Source organism: Pinus tabuliformis, chromosome 3_1 (genome assembly GCF_031772625.1).
Source record: "Pinus tabuliformis cultivar Carrire ecotype Pingquan chromosome 3_1, CPIR1, whole genome shotgun sequence".
Taxonomy (NCBI): Eukaryota; Viridiplantae; Streptophyta; class Pinopsida; order Pinales; family Pinaceae; genus Pinus; species Pinus tabuliformis.
The window spans coordinates 252,950,416-252,967,224 of record NC_142301.1 but is presented as its reverse complement, the minus strand read 5'-3'; the positions used below and the strand labels follow the sequence as shown (position 1 = coordinate 252,967,224).

Sequence of the window (16,809 nt, the reverse complement as noted above, 5' to 3'; positions counted from 1 at the left end):
CATCAAACAACTGAAGGAATTTGGTGCATCAAAAATTGGAATTTTGTGTCCCTGTGTTGATTAAATTCAACATTTTGTTGAATTCCACATAAAATTGATTTTTGATGCTTGGCAATTCATTTTCCTTAAAAATTTGGTGTTGTGAATCTTAAACAAAGAAACCATTGAAACTTGAAAGGCACAATTTGAAGTGACTCGATTCCTGAGATATAAGAATGCAACAAGACATAACTGAAGAATAGAGTTTGATAAAAATTGGTGGTTCAAGTTGTAGATAAATCTTTCTTTTTGGCAAGATTCAAGAATAAAGAAACATGAAAGACAATGGGAGATTGTAAGAAGATTTGGGCATAATTGTTAAATGGCAAGAGCTTAAAACACAAAAGAACAGAAGGAAAATCACAAAGGTTGTAGAAGGGGACTCGATAAAAGTAGAAGTTGCTATAAAGAAAAGTACAGAGGATCATATGTAGAGAGAGTGTTGTTGAAACAAGATCATAAGAATGTGTCCAAACAAATATTTGAAATGAAATCATAATAATGTGTCTGAACAAATATTTGGCTCATTTATTAAAGGATTGGTGTCTCCTTTAGGCAAGTGAAAAATATCAATAGGTTGGTGCCTATGAGAAGTGGAAGTTGGTGCTTGCAAAGAAAAGAGAGGTTGGAGCCTCCTGTAGGTTGATGCCTGCATAATATGATGTAAAAAGAAGTCGATGCTTACGCTTAGATCAAAACAAATATGGTTTTCTCCCTTTATGGGTTTCCACATACATATGATGTCTCTATGGACTGCACGCGTGTGATGTTGGTAGCATTACCGTGTATTGATTTCATGGTTATTTGTTGTATATTTAAATAAATCTACTAATTGTTAAAGAACTCAACTAATAATTGTTAAAGCTTTTAAAATATTAATTCACCACCCCCCAAGTGTTTTCTTGGTTTCCTACAGAAGGTTGATTTAGACTTTTGTGAGTAATGTGTTTATGGAAAATAGAAAAGGATTGAATTTCTCAAAGTTAGGAAGGAAAATAAGAGTAAAAAGTTAGAGCTTGTGCATGCAAATATATGGGGACCAACTCAGCTATCATCTCTTGGTGGCTCTTATTATTATGTTACTTTTATTGATGATACAACTAGTAAAACTTGGGTCTATTGCATTAGAAAATAACCTAATGTCTTTAATACTCTTTAGTAATGAAAATCTTTGGTTGAGAATGAGATAGGAGATAACTTGAAGCATCTAAGTGTAGATAATGGAGACGAATAGTGTAGTAGGGAGTTTCATAGTTACTATTCATACCATGGGATTCGAAGAGAGAAGACAATTCTAGGAACGCCATAAGAAAATGGTGTGTCAAGAAAGGATGAACATGACAATTATGGAACATGTAAGGAGTATGAGATTACATGATGGATTTCCCTTACAATTTTTGGTAGATGTTGTGGATACTGTTGTTTAATTAATAAATAGAGGGTCTTTGAGAAATTGAACTCTGTAAATCAGTCCTGATGATGAGTCTTGGTCTAGAATCGAAACGTCGACAAATAAAAGATGAACACTGTGGAATATCTGAGTTTAGTTTCTAAAAAACCACACCACATAAATCTATAAACCAAATAGAGGGTCCTCAAGTTCCTTGGATGGTAACATTCTAGAGGAGGCATGGATAGGTAAAAAGGTAAACTACTCATTTCTAAAGAATTTTGGTTATGAAACATTTGTCCATATTGATATTGAAAATAGAACAAAGCTTGGAGCAAAATCCAAGAAGTGTACTTTTATTGGACTTGGAGTTGGTGATTTTGGATATTGCTCATGAGATTATGAAAATTTAGGAATAGAGATTTGGTATTAAATGAGAAGATCATGTATAAAGATTAGTTGCAAAGAAATAAATAGGAAAAGGAAAACATAGAGGAGATAGTGCTTGATGAAGTCACATAAAAAGAAATTCCAAGGTGCCAAAAAATCAAAAACTTCAACAACAACAGTAACATCAGGTACCTCTAACTCTTATAATTGATGTTAGAAGATAAACTAAGTTAAGTAGATCCCCTAAATGATACTCTTCTTCATTATGTTATGTATCATTAGTTGATTTTTGGTGAACCCGAAAGATACGAAGAAACAAAGCAGGTAAAAACTATAAAGAAATGGGATGAAGGCATGAAAGAAGAGATGGACTCTTTGGTACATAACCAAACATGGTACTCAGTCTTGTTGCCTGCAGGGAAAATAACATTATAGAATAAATGGGTTTACAAGTTGAAGGAAGAATATGGAGGCGAAAAGAGGTATAAGGTTAGACTTATTGTAAAGGGGCCCGCACAAAGCAATGTATAAATTTTGATTAAATATTTTCTCCTATTACGAAAATGACTTCAATTAGAACTATATAATTTTAATGGTAGTAGAAGATTTGTATCTTGAGCAGTTAGATGTAAAGACAACTTTTCTCCATGTGGACTTGGAGGAAGAGATTTATATGCAACAACCACAGGGGTATGGGGTCAAGTGGAAGGAAAACTTAGTATGCATATTGAAGAAGAGCTTGATGGTTTAGAGCAAGCTACAGGGTAGTGGTATTTGAAGTTTGACAAGTTTATGACAGAAAAAGGTTATATTAAATATAAGTCAAACCGTTACGTTTATTTTAAGGGACTAGATAATGACAATTATATTACACTGTTATTGCATGTAGATGACACGCATGTTGCAAGGTCTAACATGCATGATATTAAAGTGCTCAAAAGAAAAATAACTAATTCATTTGCTATGAAGGATATGGGTGTTGTAAAACAAATCCTTGTTATGAGAATAACAAGAGATAGGAAAAATCATAGATTAACATTGTCTTAGAGTTAGTACACAAAGAAGGTTTTGGAGAGATTTAAAATGAAAGGTGAAAAACAATTAGTAAACCTTTGGATAACCATTTCAAATTGACTAAATAGACATGTCCCAATACATAATAGGACATGTGTCCAAGGTTCCATATTCATCAGTGATTGATAGCTTGATGCATGTGACGGTGTGCATAAGGCGGGATATTGCGCATATAGTGGGGGTTCTGAGTAGGTATATCAACAATCCAGGTAAAGAGCATTGGAAGACAATAAAGTGGATTCTTAGGTATTTGAGAGGCTACTAAGGAATTATGCTTTGGAGGTTCAAATGCTATTCTATAGGGATATGTTAACTCATATATGGCAGGTGATATAGATAACAAGAGGATAACCAGGGTATGTTTTTATTGTAGTTGGAACAATAGTAATTTGGATTTCAAAATTGCAAAGGATTGTTGTACTTTAAACAACAAAAATAGAGTATGTTGCTACTACAAAGGCTAGTAAGAGATGATTTGGTTACAAAGGTTCATGGAGGAATAAGAAAAGAAAGAGGAAAATAACAAGTTGTATAGTGGTAGCAAGAGTGTCATTCATCTTTTAAAGAGCTCAACCTTCCATTCCAAGACTAGGCATATGTAGCTCAAGTACCATTTCATACGATCAATTTTGGAAGATGATTAATTGAAATTAAAAAAGATATATACTAGCCAAAGTCTTGCAAACATGTTAATAAAGGTAATAACCAAGGATACACTAAGTTTCTACTAAGTTTCAATAGGTCTTCAAGCATGGTGATGAAGATGAGAAACTAGCTAGGTCTAAAATTGAAGCATAGTCTAGTAGTTGCAGTAGTAGTGGAGTTGTTGTCATCAATTTCCAAGTAGAGATTGTCAGTTGGGAAGCGTGATTATCTTCACTATTTAGAGGTCTTATTTCTAGCTACATTGGGAATGCACTCCTTGATAGGGGGAGTAGGGGGCTTTCCCCCCTACTATTGTCGTCAAGTGGTCCAAGGGGGTGACGACAATTCTTTGGCTCCCCCCTAGTAGAGGTTTGAGGGCAATGCTCCCATAGAGATTTTTTGGGAAAAATTGCCTTATATAATGTTGTAATTTCATAGTCAATCTAGATTGTTCATGAGTAGGTCATAAATCTAATGATAAATGTTATGCTATTTTTTTTTTCTTTCTAGATGCAACCCTCCTTTATGAGGGAATTACATTGCACTTATGTATTGTGAGAGGATTGTAATTGAGAGAGAGGAGACCATGAGAGAGAGAAGAGGGGGTCGCAGTAGATTTGTTGCAGGTTGTATCCCTTTAGTTTGCTAGATGGAATAAAAGGAAGGATTAGATATTTCTCTATGGATGTAGCCCACATTAGGTGAACCACATATTGATATCTCCTTTGTATTATTTCATTCTATGTTTAATTTCTGCATTCATTTTGATTTTATCACTCTTATTCCCAATAGGAACTCCCTCAATATACATATGGCTCTCATGTTGTGTATCATAATGGCAATGTGGTTAGGAGCAAGGAGTATTCTAAGGTTCTACATTTATTGAGTCACTAAATCAATGCAATTAATAGTCAAGCTGTCAAACATGGGTGTTACACATGAGAAGAGAGGTGTAAACGTGGAACAAAATCCCATCACATGGATATGTCATTGTGATAAGATAATGTGCAAAACCACATAAATAAAATTACAGGTTAAAGGTGATCCCTATGGCATGACACATAAACACTAGTGATGTTAGTGCCATAATGAGAGAGGATGCTATCACATCAATTTGGGGAGTTTCATCTCAAAGCCAACTTCTAGGTTGATAAAGCTTTTGTTGTGAGTAATGACTTATAAGCCATTTAGATGTCACTATTGTTATGCATGCAAGATTATTTACAACACACACACACACACTCAACATGCACTCAATTAGAAGGGAGGCATTAACGTGAAATGAAATCCCAATAGGATAGCCACCCTGTAAGATATCTTGTAATGTCGCATAGATAAAGACCACAAACTAAAGACAACCCATAAGGATTGACTCCAAAAACATCGGTGATGCTAGTACTAAAGTGAGGGAGTATGTTGTCATGTCAATCTGAGAATTTGGAGTCCAAAGCCACTATGGTGTGGTAATGCCCCATAAACCATCATTATTTTCCAATTGTGATGCATGCATAATTATTCACAATACGCACATAATTAGAAAGCAAGTATTAAATGTGGAATGAAATCCCAACTCAACAATATTACATGGTAGTAAAGATAGCGTGCAACATCACATAGTTACTAACACATGCCATAAACAACCCATAGAGTATGATTTTGAACTATCAATGATGTTAGTACCAAAGTGAGAGAGGATACTATAACATCAACTTAGGGACTTGTACCCCAAAGTTGACTTTTGAATAAGAAAAGTTTTCAATACTAGAAATGTTTTATAAACCAGTTACAAATGTTTAGCTTCAATAAAGCAAAGATACAATTGCTAGATAAAAAGAGTCACCCAATAAAATTATTGTTTGTAAATTAATTTTATCCATTAATTAATGAACTTAAATCCATCATTAAAAATTATCTTAAAACACTCTTCAACTCTCAAATTGAACAAAATCCCTACTATTTTATAAATTTAAAATTAAAACACATCTATATATTAATATATTAAACTAATATATCATCCTTACCTTTTATCTTTTTCCCCTAGGTATACTATTAAGCGTTACCGAGAAACTTGGCACATCTCCCATAGTGATTGTCCACCCAAAAAAAACTCCAAAAACTCGTGAAGCTACCACCTCTTATAAGTCGGGTGTGTTAAATTCGAGTGCCTTCGAAATTGTCCTCATTGTGGGGAGATATGTCGAGTGCATCCTTTTACATGACTTTTTCAATCTTTCCACACGCTGGGTGTTTCCAAACACCGCACCCCATGAATTAAAACTAATGTTATGTTATGTATCTGTCGCTGCGACCGGGTGGTTTACATCTCCGCTTTGTCATTGTTATGTCACCGAATGTGATTCGATTTGAAAAAGCTTTCTTATTAAAACAAGACCGTGATTGAACCGGAAAAGAAGAAAATCCCTTTTTCTTTTGTGAGTGATACTTGAGTTTGTATCTTACAGGCTCGGCTCTTATCGCTCATCTGTTGGTGGTCCGGGGGGATTGATCCACGAGCTCAACCAAGTCTGCTGCAGGAGAGGCTAGATCTGAAGGCTAGCATTGGAAGGGCGTTCGAGAGGTACTCATATTACTGAATTAATGCTTATTTTTATTTGATTCCGCGAAATGAACCATTTATTAGGACGGTTAAATCTCTGTTCTTCATTGGAAGATCACGGTTTTGATGTTATTTTATTTTTAAAATTTACGGTGAAGTTTCAACCCCTTTTCGCTTAGCCCCAGTGAAAAAATAAATAATCAAGGTGACCGTATTATACACAGAAGCATAGGTCCAGCTTACATATGGTATTCGGTAGCTGTAGTTCCGTGAATCCGTCATGGCCTGCATTCAACTACCACTAACTAGCTATTACTACATCATAAACTATTTCCAGGGAGAGAAGCGTGGTGCATTCTATAGTCCGGGTGGATGTGGGGATTAGGTAACCATGAACTCTTCATATGTGGGTGTGACAGTGCATTGGGTACATTGAGTATGGACATTAGAACAGACTCATTTACAGCCCAGGTGGGTGTGACGATTCTGCAGCCCGGTGGTGTAGTCCATCAATTCTTTGAACGTGGACGTCAGTGCCTTGGGTACATTGAGTATGGACACTAGGACATACCCATCTAAACCTGGATCTGACATGCACGTCAAGGTTGTGTATATGGACTTCACTTCCTATCCTTGAGGCGCATATCAAACCCAGGTTCAGAGAGGTCTGTGCTAGTATAATTGGATAATCTGAATTAGCTCCTTGTCAAAATCTCTTTGTAACCTCTCTAAGAAGCATTTAATTGTTTTTCTTGGCAAAGTTGCAGAACTGTCCAAAATTCTCTTGTAAATGGAAACGAAGTATTATGATGGTTTGCTGACCAAGGTAGCCCATTAAAAATGAAGGCTGTGATAAAGAAGGGCATTCAGTGGAAGAGAAGAGGGCCGAGACTAAGAGTAAATAAAGAAGGGCAATTGTAGAGAGGAGAGCTCTAAGAGGCAATCATCTTGACGATTGTAGGACCAGGGAAACATAGTGCCTTGCCATGCATGAGCAAAGATTATTGTTAAATTCAATTCACCTGTAAATTTATGTCTGCTAGTGAGTAACAATGCATAAGGTTTTCTTTGCATAGCTCACCATTTTTCTGGTTATCAATCATTCTTAATAAAATCCCCCAGAAACCTGGTTTTTTTTCCCAATTGGGTTTGTAGGAACATCTCGGTGTCTCTGTTTGTTATTAAGGTGTAATTGCATTTCTTTGTGGTTGACTGCTGTGTGAACGTATTCTGTGCAACCTTGATTTAGTTCCGGTTTGTTTTAATCTGTTATTGCATCCTCTTTTTAAACCACAAGAACTATCTGAGAGCGAGTTGTTGGCTTAAAGAATACATATCATTTGTTGAGTTGTAGCTATCGCCAATGCAATTGCTGTCAAGGCCATCTTCAATGGGAGGGTTTATAATTGTTTTGATTGTTGAATTTTGTACACTCACTAAAAGATTTTAAATTCAGCACGGACAGTTCGCTTGAATTGGGGTTAATGTCATTGCTTGTGGCTAGTTTATGTAACTGATAAGCAACAATAATGCCATTTGGCAATTTGGAAAGTTGAATTGGAGTGTTGTATTGTGTATATCTAAGCATTGTTTGCTTTGACCATTTTAGCATGGCTATATATATTTGCTCATTCAAGCACAAAGAACAAAATTCATTTTTGCAGAGGATCCGTGCTGATGTAACAGATAGGCCATATGCCTATTGTTTACGGACCAGAGCAAGTTTGTCGTAGACCTTGAAGCAATTACCATGGGCAAAACCTTGAAGAGGAAGAAGTTGGAGGAGTTGAGAGAGTTCAACAGGTAGATCCAAGAGGAAAGCTAGTATCGGAGGCCGAAAGTGGATGAGTTTGAAAAAGAACTTGCCAAATGCCAAGATTCCATCTCCAGCATGAGGAAAAATTAGATAAGAGTAGATTGAAGCTCTTACAATTGGAGGAGAAGTTGATTCAATTGGATAATTTTCAAGAGGACAGGTTCACTGCACAACTATACCATTATTTGGCAGTGAAGGAAGGCGCGTTGAAGAAGCTACAAGTAGCTGTCCAAGAGACCAAGCAAGCCTGTTTTGTTGCCACTGCAGAAGTCAGCACTATGATGGAGTTCAGCATGGTAAACTCAACTTTCAAAACGCTTCCTCAAGAGACCTTTGGTGACTTTGAAAAGCACACTTTAGGCATCGGTTTTAAGCTCATGAGGGAAATGGGCTATGATGGCCAAGGCTAGGCAAGGAAGGCTAAGGGATTTTAATACCATTGTAGCTCAACAAAGGCCCAACACATGAGGCCTAGGATTCAATGGACAAGAAGTCAACACAAGTTTATGTCAAACCGCCTTTGTCAAGGCAAGGGGAAGTAAAAAAAGGAGCCATTCCCATGGAGGAAAAGGCAGCTGGAAAAGGAGTCTGCAACAAGCCACTCAAATTTGCTTGTAGAGGCTTGGAACAGGGTAGCAAAGGCATGATTCCACCATTCAAATTTGCTCCATCTCTAGGGGAAGCAAGCAACCAAGTTGGCAAGCATCATCACAAATCAAAAAGGCCTTTGGCAATTGTAGCCTTCAAAACGCGATTAGGCTTGTTATTCTAATTGTTCTGATGAACACATTGCACGCACTTGCTGTTGGCATCATTGTTGGCCTGAAATATGTGTTTGGTAGGTTAATATGCTTGATTGATTGCTTCATCATTTTATCCCCACCTAGATAAAGACAAATTCCTTTAGTTTTCGAGGAGGTTGAAACAAAGATAGACATTTTTAATGGGGCTTAGGGTTAAAAAGGCATGCAAGTGTGTGGCATATACAACTTCCAATCAACACAAAAAAACACACTCAAGGAAAGGAAGGAATTGCATAGGATGGTTAGGTGATTTCACCCAAATGTATGAGAGTTGGGTAGCCTAGTCCCATGGGGATGACACTATGAGGTCATTCTTACATACACAAAAGCCACGAGTAAAGATATCATGAGCATCTACATTCTCAATTAATTGAAATGGGAAGAATGCTTTAGTCAAGGTCCTAACGGTGAGGCAATGCCAACCATAAGGTTTTTGTACTTTTTTACGGCAGGACCTAATGGTGGCTTTCGAGGGAACTCCCAATAATGTCACAATAGTTTACTCGGTGCTGAAATTATCTTGTGGTAGACCTTACAAATGAACTTCCTCTGTGCTCTGGGTGCTTTTGTCGTTGCTACTAGACATAGGGTTTTTGCTGCCAGCTCTAAGCATAGATGGATCAATAGATCCACTATTGGCCCCTATGTAATCTAGTTAAGGTGCCGTATGGTCTTGTGCCAAAGCTGGTGGTTTTATCATGCCCTGTTAGGTCACTCAGTGAGATAGGACAAATTAATTGAGAAAAGGATAGATGCACGCACATCACAACTCAAACCCTAGCATAGGCTTATCCCTACCACTAATAAATCCGTTTATAAATACTTTCCAGGGAGATTAACATGATTATTGGTTGCACTTTCATGTTACATTATCGCTATCCAATCTGTCTTTGATTCGATGATATTGTTGTGTTCTTTGCATGTTTCTTTAATCAAAACAAAGAATTATCATAAATACAAATCAAGGCTAGTTGGTTGCAAAACTCACACAATCAAACACGTGTGAAATAAATGACTAGGGGGTGTTGTCTCTCAGATTGTATAGGCACTGCGACAACGACTCATGTCGGGGGCTGTTACCCTGATCCCCAACCTCTCCGTTCGAGCTATCTCCCAACAACAGGTTATGGGGGGTAGACCCTGTGAAAATGAGACGATGAAGGACAAGTTGGGAACTATAACGAGTTTGGGAGACACAATTGAGTGACCTTGCACTTGGTTAAATCTAACAAGATTCTAAGGATTAGATTGAATTTATATATTTGAGATCAGTGCCTTATGGAGTCAATACTCTTGCTTTATAAAGTTGAGACCAAGTATTGGATGGACAACTGTTGCTTTGATGCCTCATTAACCTAAATGGAATGCAAATGCTAAATCCTAGATGTGATGCAAAGATTTTGGTTAGTTTTAATTAAATGCCTAGTCTAATTATGACCTTCACTTAACTATTTTGAAGCTAGGCTCCAAGGTAGGTTGTGGGAAGGAGGCCAACAGGAAGCAAGCAAGGGCTTGATTAATGATACCTTTTGTTAGGCTCCTATCACCCGGTGCCTTTGGCGTTGCAGAGAATGTGGCTTTGAAAAACACATGAAATAATTATTTTCAATGAAAAAATATTTTTAGGATTTAAAACCATGATTCCAAACCAACAGAGACAAAATATGCAAAGTTTGCTCATTTATATACTATGTAAAGGTGAATATATCAAAATGGCACCGAGTGCAATACATATCAACAACAAAATGCATAATCAATGAGACTGTAAATGGCCTTTAGAGTCCAAAAACATTGCTACAAGCTGTGGGACCACTGGCCTACTGCAAGTCTACATACCAGTGATCAACATGATCACTTCTCTTCATGATCAAACTCATGACCACTACTAGACAACAGGATCATCAACACGAGCTACATAAATAATCTGGCCCAGAGTTTGAGGACTCCTAAAACTCCTATGCAACCTCAATAGTAGTTGAAGTAGCAATATAACTAGACATCAAAACTACAAATCACCGATCAACATGATCACTCATGAAACTCATCATTGATTCAATGCTACTAGAAATGGGATCATCAACAAAACATACATAAACATCATCTAGCTCAAAGTCTTCAAAATTGGATTGCTCAACTTTATAATATGATAGAAATTTAAAAAGTTTAACATGTCTAACTAGTGATTTTGGTTTGAGTGAAGGGTTCATCTCCTCAACCTTATAATGTGGTAGAAAAGCTTAGCATGCCTAACCGGTTATTTTCCTTTCAGTGAAGGGTATATTTTTGTTAAGGCCATGGTAGAGGAGTTTAACAATCAATACCACCAACATCAACAAAGTTCAACAATCAATGCCACCAACATCAAGGTACTTAAAGGGCTTCATGCTCTTCATCCAATGCCAATCTCATACCATCACACATGATATGTTAATTTTTGAGTTAACATGTTCTTTGTTTAGGTCAGTTACTTCATTAATCCATTAGCATCACATTACCATTATCATATGATAGTAACTGATGAAAGAACAACAAACATAAATGCAGAAGACAAGCCAAGACAAGTTGACACCATGATTTAGGCTTAAAGCCAAGGCAAAACCCAGAAGGGGGAAAACGCACAGGTCTTTTTCTTCTTGAAAATATCAAATGTTCAGAGAGAGAGAAATCCATAAGTACAATGATACATTAGTCAAAGTCAATAGATTGACTTGCCATAGATGATCCCAATCCACTGTCCAAAAGTCAAAGTCACATCTGCAGAAGTCAACAATAGTCAAAGCTGCCCTAACCAGTTAGTAGTCAATGTTAACAACTCAGTCAAATCAACCCAATCAAATTGGTCAATGGAGAGAGAATTCATTCTCTAGGCAGCCAAAATGCAGTCAACACAACCTTCAAAAGAGTATGGTCAAAACTCGGTCAACAGTCTTCGGTTAACCCTGCGGTCAACATAGGTCAAACACCTCAGTTTGCCTCTATTCTTGTGCCCACAAGTGCGGCCTAGCTGGTAGAGTAATAATCCATCAAAATCGCAGCCAAACAGTTGGTTAAAGTGCGTGGTCAACGCTACACTGTGTACTAGAAAAGTCAACTGCAGAAAAATTGTAGGAAATTTGTCCTCCAAAAATTTGCACGTGTGGGAGAGAGATCGCTGCCCAAAGAAAGTCGAATCCATCATGAGAGGAAAGAGAAAATCATGTGTGTGATGATGCCAAAATGGAGTGAACTCATCTTATATTTATATAAGTCAATGTGGGTCAAAGGTCATGTCTCTTGGGCTTCATTAGCTTATATGACTGTGGGGCCGACCTTGACCAAAACCAACGTTGTGGGCTTGACTTCAAAAATACATTTATGCTTGTCAAAATCCATCGTGCCTGTTAGAGTCTTATAGTGATAGGATTCATAATTTTGAATTGGCTAAGGTTAAGCCTTGTAATATTGTACATACCTTTGCTTTCTGCAAATGTTTTCCATATTAAAAATTAAAAAATATAAAGAGGGTATGTCCTAAAAGAAATATCAAAGGACAAAAAGAATAAGAAAAGATCAAAAAGAAAATATATGAACCCCAAAAACAAAAACATATCATGAAAGTGTGCAAGTCTAAATGCCACTACTATTTTACTGTCTTAAATAATAGTTGTGTGCAGCTTGTCATACATGCCACAACCCATGGTAGTCAAACTGCTTAATCTTGACTGTTTCATGCTTTGAATTTTATGTTTATAGTTAGAGAATAAAATCTGACCAAATAGCTTAATTTTGACAGGTCATTAAATAGGTAGAGAAAATAAAAGGAGCTCATTAGTTTAATCTGAGCCCTTGGATGATATAAGGTTAGAATTAGATAGTTTACTTTTCAAAAGAAAAATGAATGATAAGGGTTTGCAAGCCTAAATGCACCCAAATAAATGAAGAAAAAATGTTAGGGTAAGTAATGGGTAAGTATAAGAAAGGTTTTTGAAGTATAAAGTTGATTGGACAAAAGCACATTTATCATGCTTAACTATATGTTTCAATGTGCATGAGCATTTAAGAAAACAAAAACAATGTTTTACAAGTTCATTTAATTAACTCCCCCTCATTCATTTCATCCCTTTACTTACTTATTTCCCCATCCACAAGTAAGTTCTAGTACTAAAAATCCTTAAAGTCATAAAGGCTCAGAGCATTTCTCTGACTTTTGGTGGGATTGGACCCTCGGCTTAATGACTTATGGACATCAAGTGTTAAAATGCTCTTCATAAAATTCATTTCCCTTCATTACCCTAATAAAATCCCTTTTCCTAAGGTTAAACTCCATTTCCCTATGAAAAGTAAAGCAACCCCATGTTGAATTCCATTTCATTCAAAATACCCACAAAGATTTTATCTTAAGTATGAAGTGTATGTAAATAAAATGCGCAAATATTACATTTATGCTTAGGGGTATGTTCACTCTGCTCATTTCATTTCATATTAATTTTTAACATAATACTATAGCTCCCGATATACCTTTTCCTGTATATAATTAAATCCCGTATATAATACCCCAACCCTTAGTTTAGCTATAAACTATACTTTTACCCCATATTCCCAACAAAACCCACTTAATTCACCACTTCTCGGTAAAGCTAAAGTAATCCCATCATTAAGCCCCACCCAATCATTTAATCCCATCATTAACTCGTAAATAATCCCAAACCGCCAAGGATTAAAGCCCTGGGCCCCCTCGAAACCTTTGCCCATTTCATCCGTGCACATCTGTCACCCGATTGCCATCTGATCGTCAACGCTCAAATCCAATGGTCCACAGCCATATCGGGTTCACCTGATGTCTGACCTTTACTTGCCCGATAAAGTGGTTTTGCCCGAGCCCCCATCTGCTACGTGTCAAGCGCTAACATAGATCGGGTGACCCCTCCAAAATACCGCCTCCTCCATAAAAGCGGTGCGATGGCTTGGGAAACCACCTCCCCGCTCAACCCGAAAAACCGCCCACTGTTCATTTGTAATTTACCCGCCAAAAAGTGACCATTGCTCAATAAAAAGGCCGAGAAGCCCTATTTCGCTTTTTTCACTCATTTTCTTTGTAAACCTCTGCAAACCATTGCAACACCTGCAAACGCTGAATTCGCCAATTGACCTCAAATTTCAATCCTGAAGAAGTTGCAGAGACCCCAACCAAGCTCTTAGTCCGTACCAGAGCTCATTCAACCTTCTGCAGTTGCCGAGAACACCAATTTGAAGCTAATTCACCCAAATTCCAGGTATTTGAAGACAAATTACCAGACAACCCTTTCAATTTGAAAACGTTCAGTCTTTAAAGTGTTTTAATTAAGTAAAATTAATTGAAATTACTTTAAAAATTAAATTGTGTGCCCAAACCCTTCTGAAAGCTTCCAAGTTTCCTTCAAAACCTCTGATATAAACCTGTATTACCAAATTCAAATCCACAAGAATTGAATTATGGCTGCCCCCATCGCCATGGATGTCAGACCTGTCACGACCCCCCATTTGGACCTTGACCACCTTCCCCTGGCGAATAGGGATTTTCAAATCAAAGACACAAGTGCCTATGAAGTCCTGCTCAAAATTCATTGTTTGAGTAAGGACAAATATCTAAACCATACTGATGACATTGGCCTTTGGGACTCCAATTTGCCCAAATACCAGTTTCCACAAGTACATATCTTTCCTGAGATTGTCCATATGTGCCATGCCTATTACATTCCCAGCCAGAGAGCTATAATGTCCCCTGACCAAAAAGTCTTGTTTACTATCACAGTTGAATCAATCAATGAAATGTTGCAAGTCCAACCAGGTCCAAACCTGATCCCACTCTCCATTGGGGATTTGTTAGACCACTTTACCAAATTGAGTCCATCTAGACTGGCCCAAATATTCCAAACTTTCATTGTAGAAGAGCAACACATTCCTAAAGATGCCCCTCCATATGTTTCTACCATTTTCTCTGAAAGGGGCAAGCAAATTGTAACTATGATATCATGTATTCTGGGCTATACCACAAATGAATTTGTTGATGAGCTCATCCTGGCCTTCATGTCCATTTTCACCCCAGGAAAGCCTCCTGCTACTTTGTACAATTATGCCCAGTTCATAGCTGAAAGGATGCATGAACAATTTACCAAAATACACAATGAGAGAGTATTCAAGTATTCATTTGTACTTTACCACATGTTTTTGTTTTATCAGTCAGATAGATTCCCGTTCCATCCAGAAGCTGGATACTAGAGGCCAACCCAGGTCTGTCATATTTTTGACACCATTATTCCACAAGTATTCATCACCATACACCTATATAGACTTCATTGACTCTTTTGTCCATCCAGTCATGACCATACTGACAGGAAGCCCTTCACCCAGGATAAGCCAAGAAATCAAAAGAGTGCTCCAATTGTCCACGCAAAGTAAGGTGGGAGATTGGTACCATTAACAAAATCACACTGAAGTAAGAATCTATGGTTGCTAGCTTGCCCCATACAAACTGCCCAAATACCTCCCCATGAGGTTATTTGCTCTAGAGTATTATAGGCAGAGAATGAACTCTAATAATGTCAACTTTGTCTCAGCGAAGAAAAGAACTCAGTTCAAGGTCAAAAATTAGTTAGGCCCTTTCATTTGCAATTCTAGAGAAGCAGATCAAATTCTGCAACAAATGAAGTTTCAGAACAGTTTCATATGGAGGTATGACCCTCAAGGGTTTATGACGAAACTAAGACAAAAAGGTCAAATTGGGACCTTACATTCATCACCCCAGACCAGAAATAGAGAGATATGCCAATCAATCTGAGTGGTTGGTAAACACTCTCATAGACAGGGATAGTACAAAGGTAGACGTTGAAAATACCTTATTTGATCTAGAGAGATAGCTTGATGAAAGCTCATTCCTGCAGGTACCAGAGCAAGAAGGAACCATGAGTACCCCTGTTGTTTTACAGACTCCTCAGAATGAGGAAAAGAATCTCAAAAGGAACAGAGAGGAAGCCTCCAGTTCAGGTATGGACACATCCAATGTACAATATGAAGCCAGCCAGAGCAAAAGGCACAGGAGCCATCTATATCACAGACTCAAATGTTGGAAAGCAACTCAGCGTAGAAGTCTCCTCATTTAATAAACCTGCTGATAGAGATAGGGACATTAAGGACAGGTTCAAGGAAATCAAAATGAGAAATGAGAAATTGAAGGCACAATCCTATGCACAATATCTCAAACTTACACCCACCAATCAAACTAGGTTGATGTCAGCTTTTGACATCAAGGAAGGAAAGATGCAAATGTCCTTCATAAAGCCAACTGTGCAACAACCAAGAACATCAGTAGATTTCAAGAAGATAGACTTTGAGGTATTGGCAAGGGATATTCATCCCATTGACCAAATTGAATTTCACAAACAGGCTAGAGAAATGATTTACTCCACCCTTACAGGAAAAGCCATAGCTGCCCATCAGTTGCAGAATTCATTGAATAACATCTCAGCCCAATATCAGTTGGAAAAGGCCTCCTCACAGGCCAAAGACACCATAATCAAGTCTTTGGAAGACTTGGTGATTGAGTTGGGACATGATCCCAAAGACATTAAGGCCGCTGAACAATTAATCAAAAGGAAGAATGATGACATTGCAACACTCAAGAAGCAATTGAAGATACCTCAACTGCAACATCCCCAGACACAGGAAGTATTGGAAAGCCAAACAAGACATGAAGAGTTGATGGACTTAGTCCTTAAACTAAATGATCAGTTGAGGGAAACAGAAAAGGAATTGGACAACCTAATAAAGCAAACTGATATTGGCACTAGCTTGGTGAATGTCATCCCAACAGTCACCATGACTGTTCCTTCCACATTAGCAGCCTCATTGGCTCCCACAACTCCAATGGCCACAACACAACCAGTTTCCACAGAATCTACATCAGCAATAGGTACATTAGGTGATGAAGCAGCAAAGTTGGTTAAAGCTATGGAAGAAATGTCCATACAGACAACAGAGATGAATAAGCTCAAAGAAAAGGTGACAAGCTTGGAAACTGATTACAAGCTTGCCAAAATCATGCACAAAGAAGAAGTGCAAAAAGCTGCTAGGATGAGTG

The 16,809-nt window shown here is 37.6% G+C and overlaps 1 protein-coding gene across 2 annotated transcripts in view; it reads left to right on the top strand.

The window, feature by feature from the left end:
- The first annotated feature begins 5,742 nt into the window (after positions 1 to 5,742).
- Positions 5,743 to 16,809, top strand: part of LOC149186747 (uncharacterized) — a 220,715-nt gene continuing 209,648 nt past the window's right edge. The window contains exon 1 of one of the 2 annotated variants that reach the window (XM_089411116.1): positions 5,743 to 6,116. The gene's annotated coding sequence lies outside the window, so the exon portion shown is untranslated. The remainder of the gene's footprint in view (positions 6,117 to 16,809) is intronic. The other variant, XM_089411115.1, reaches the window with a different exon arrangement.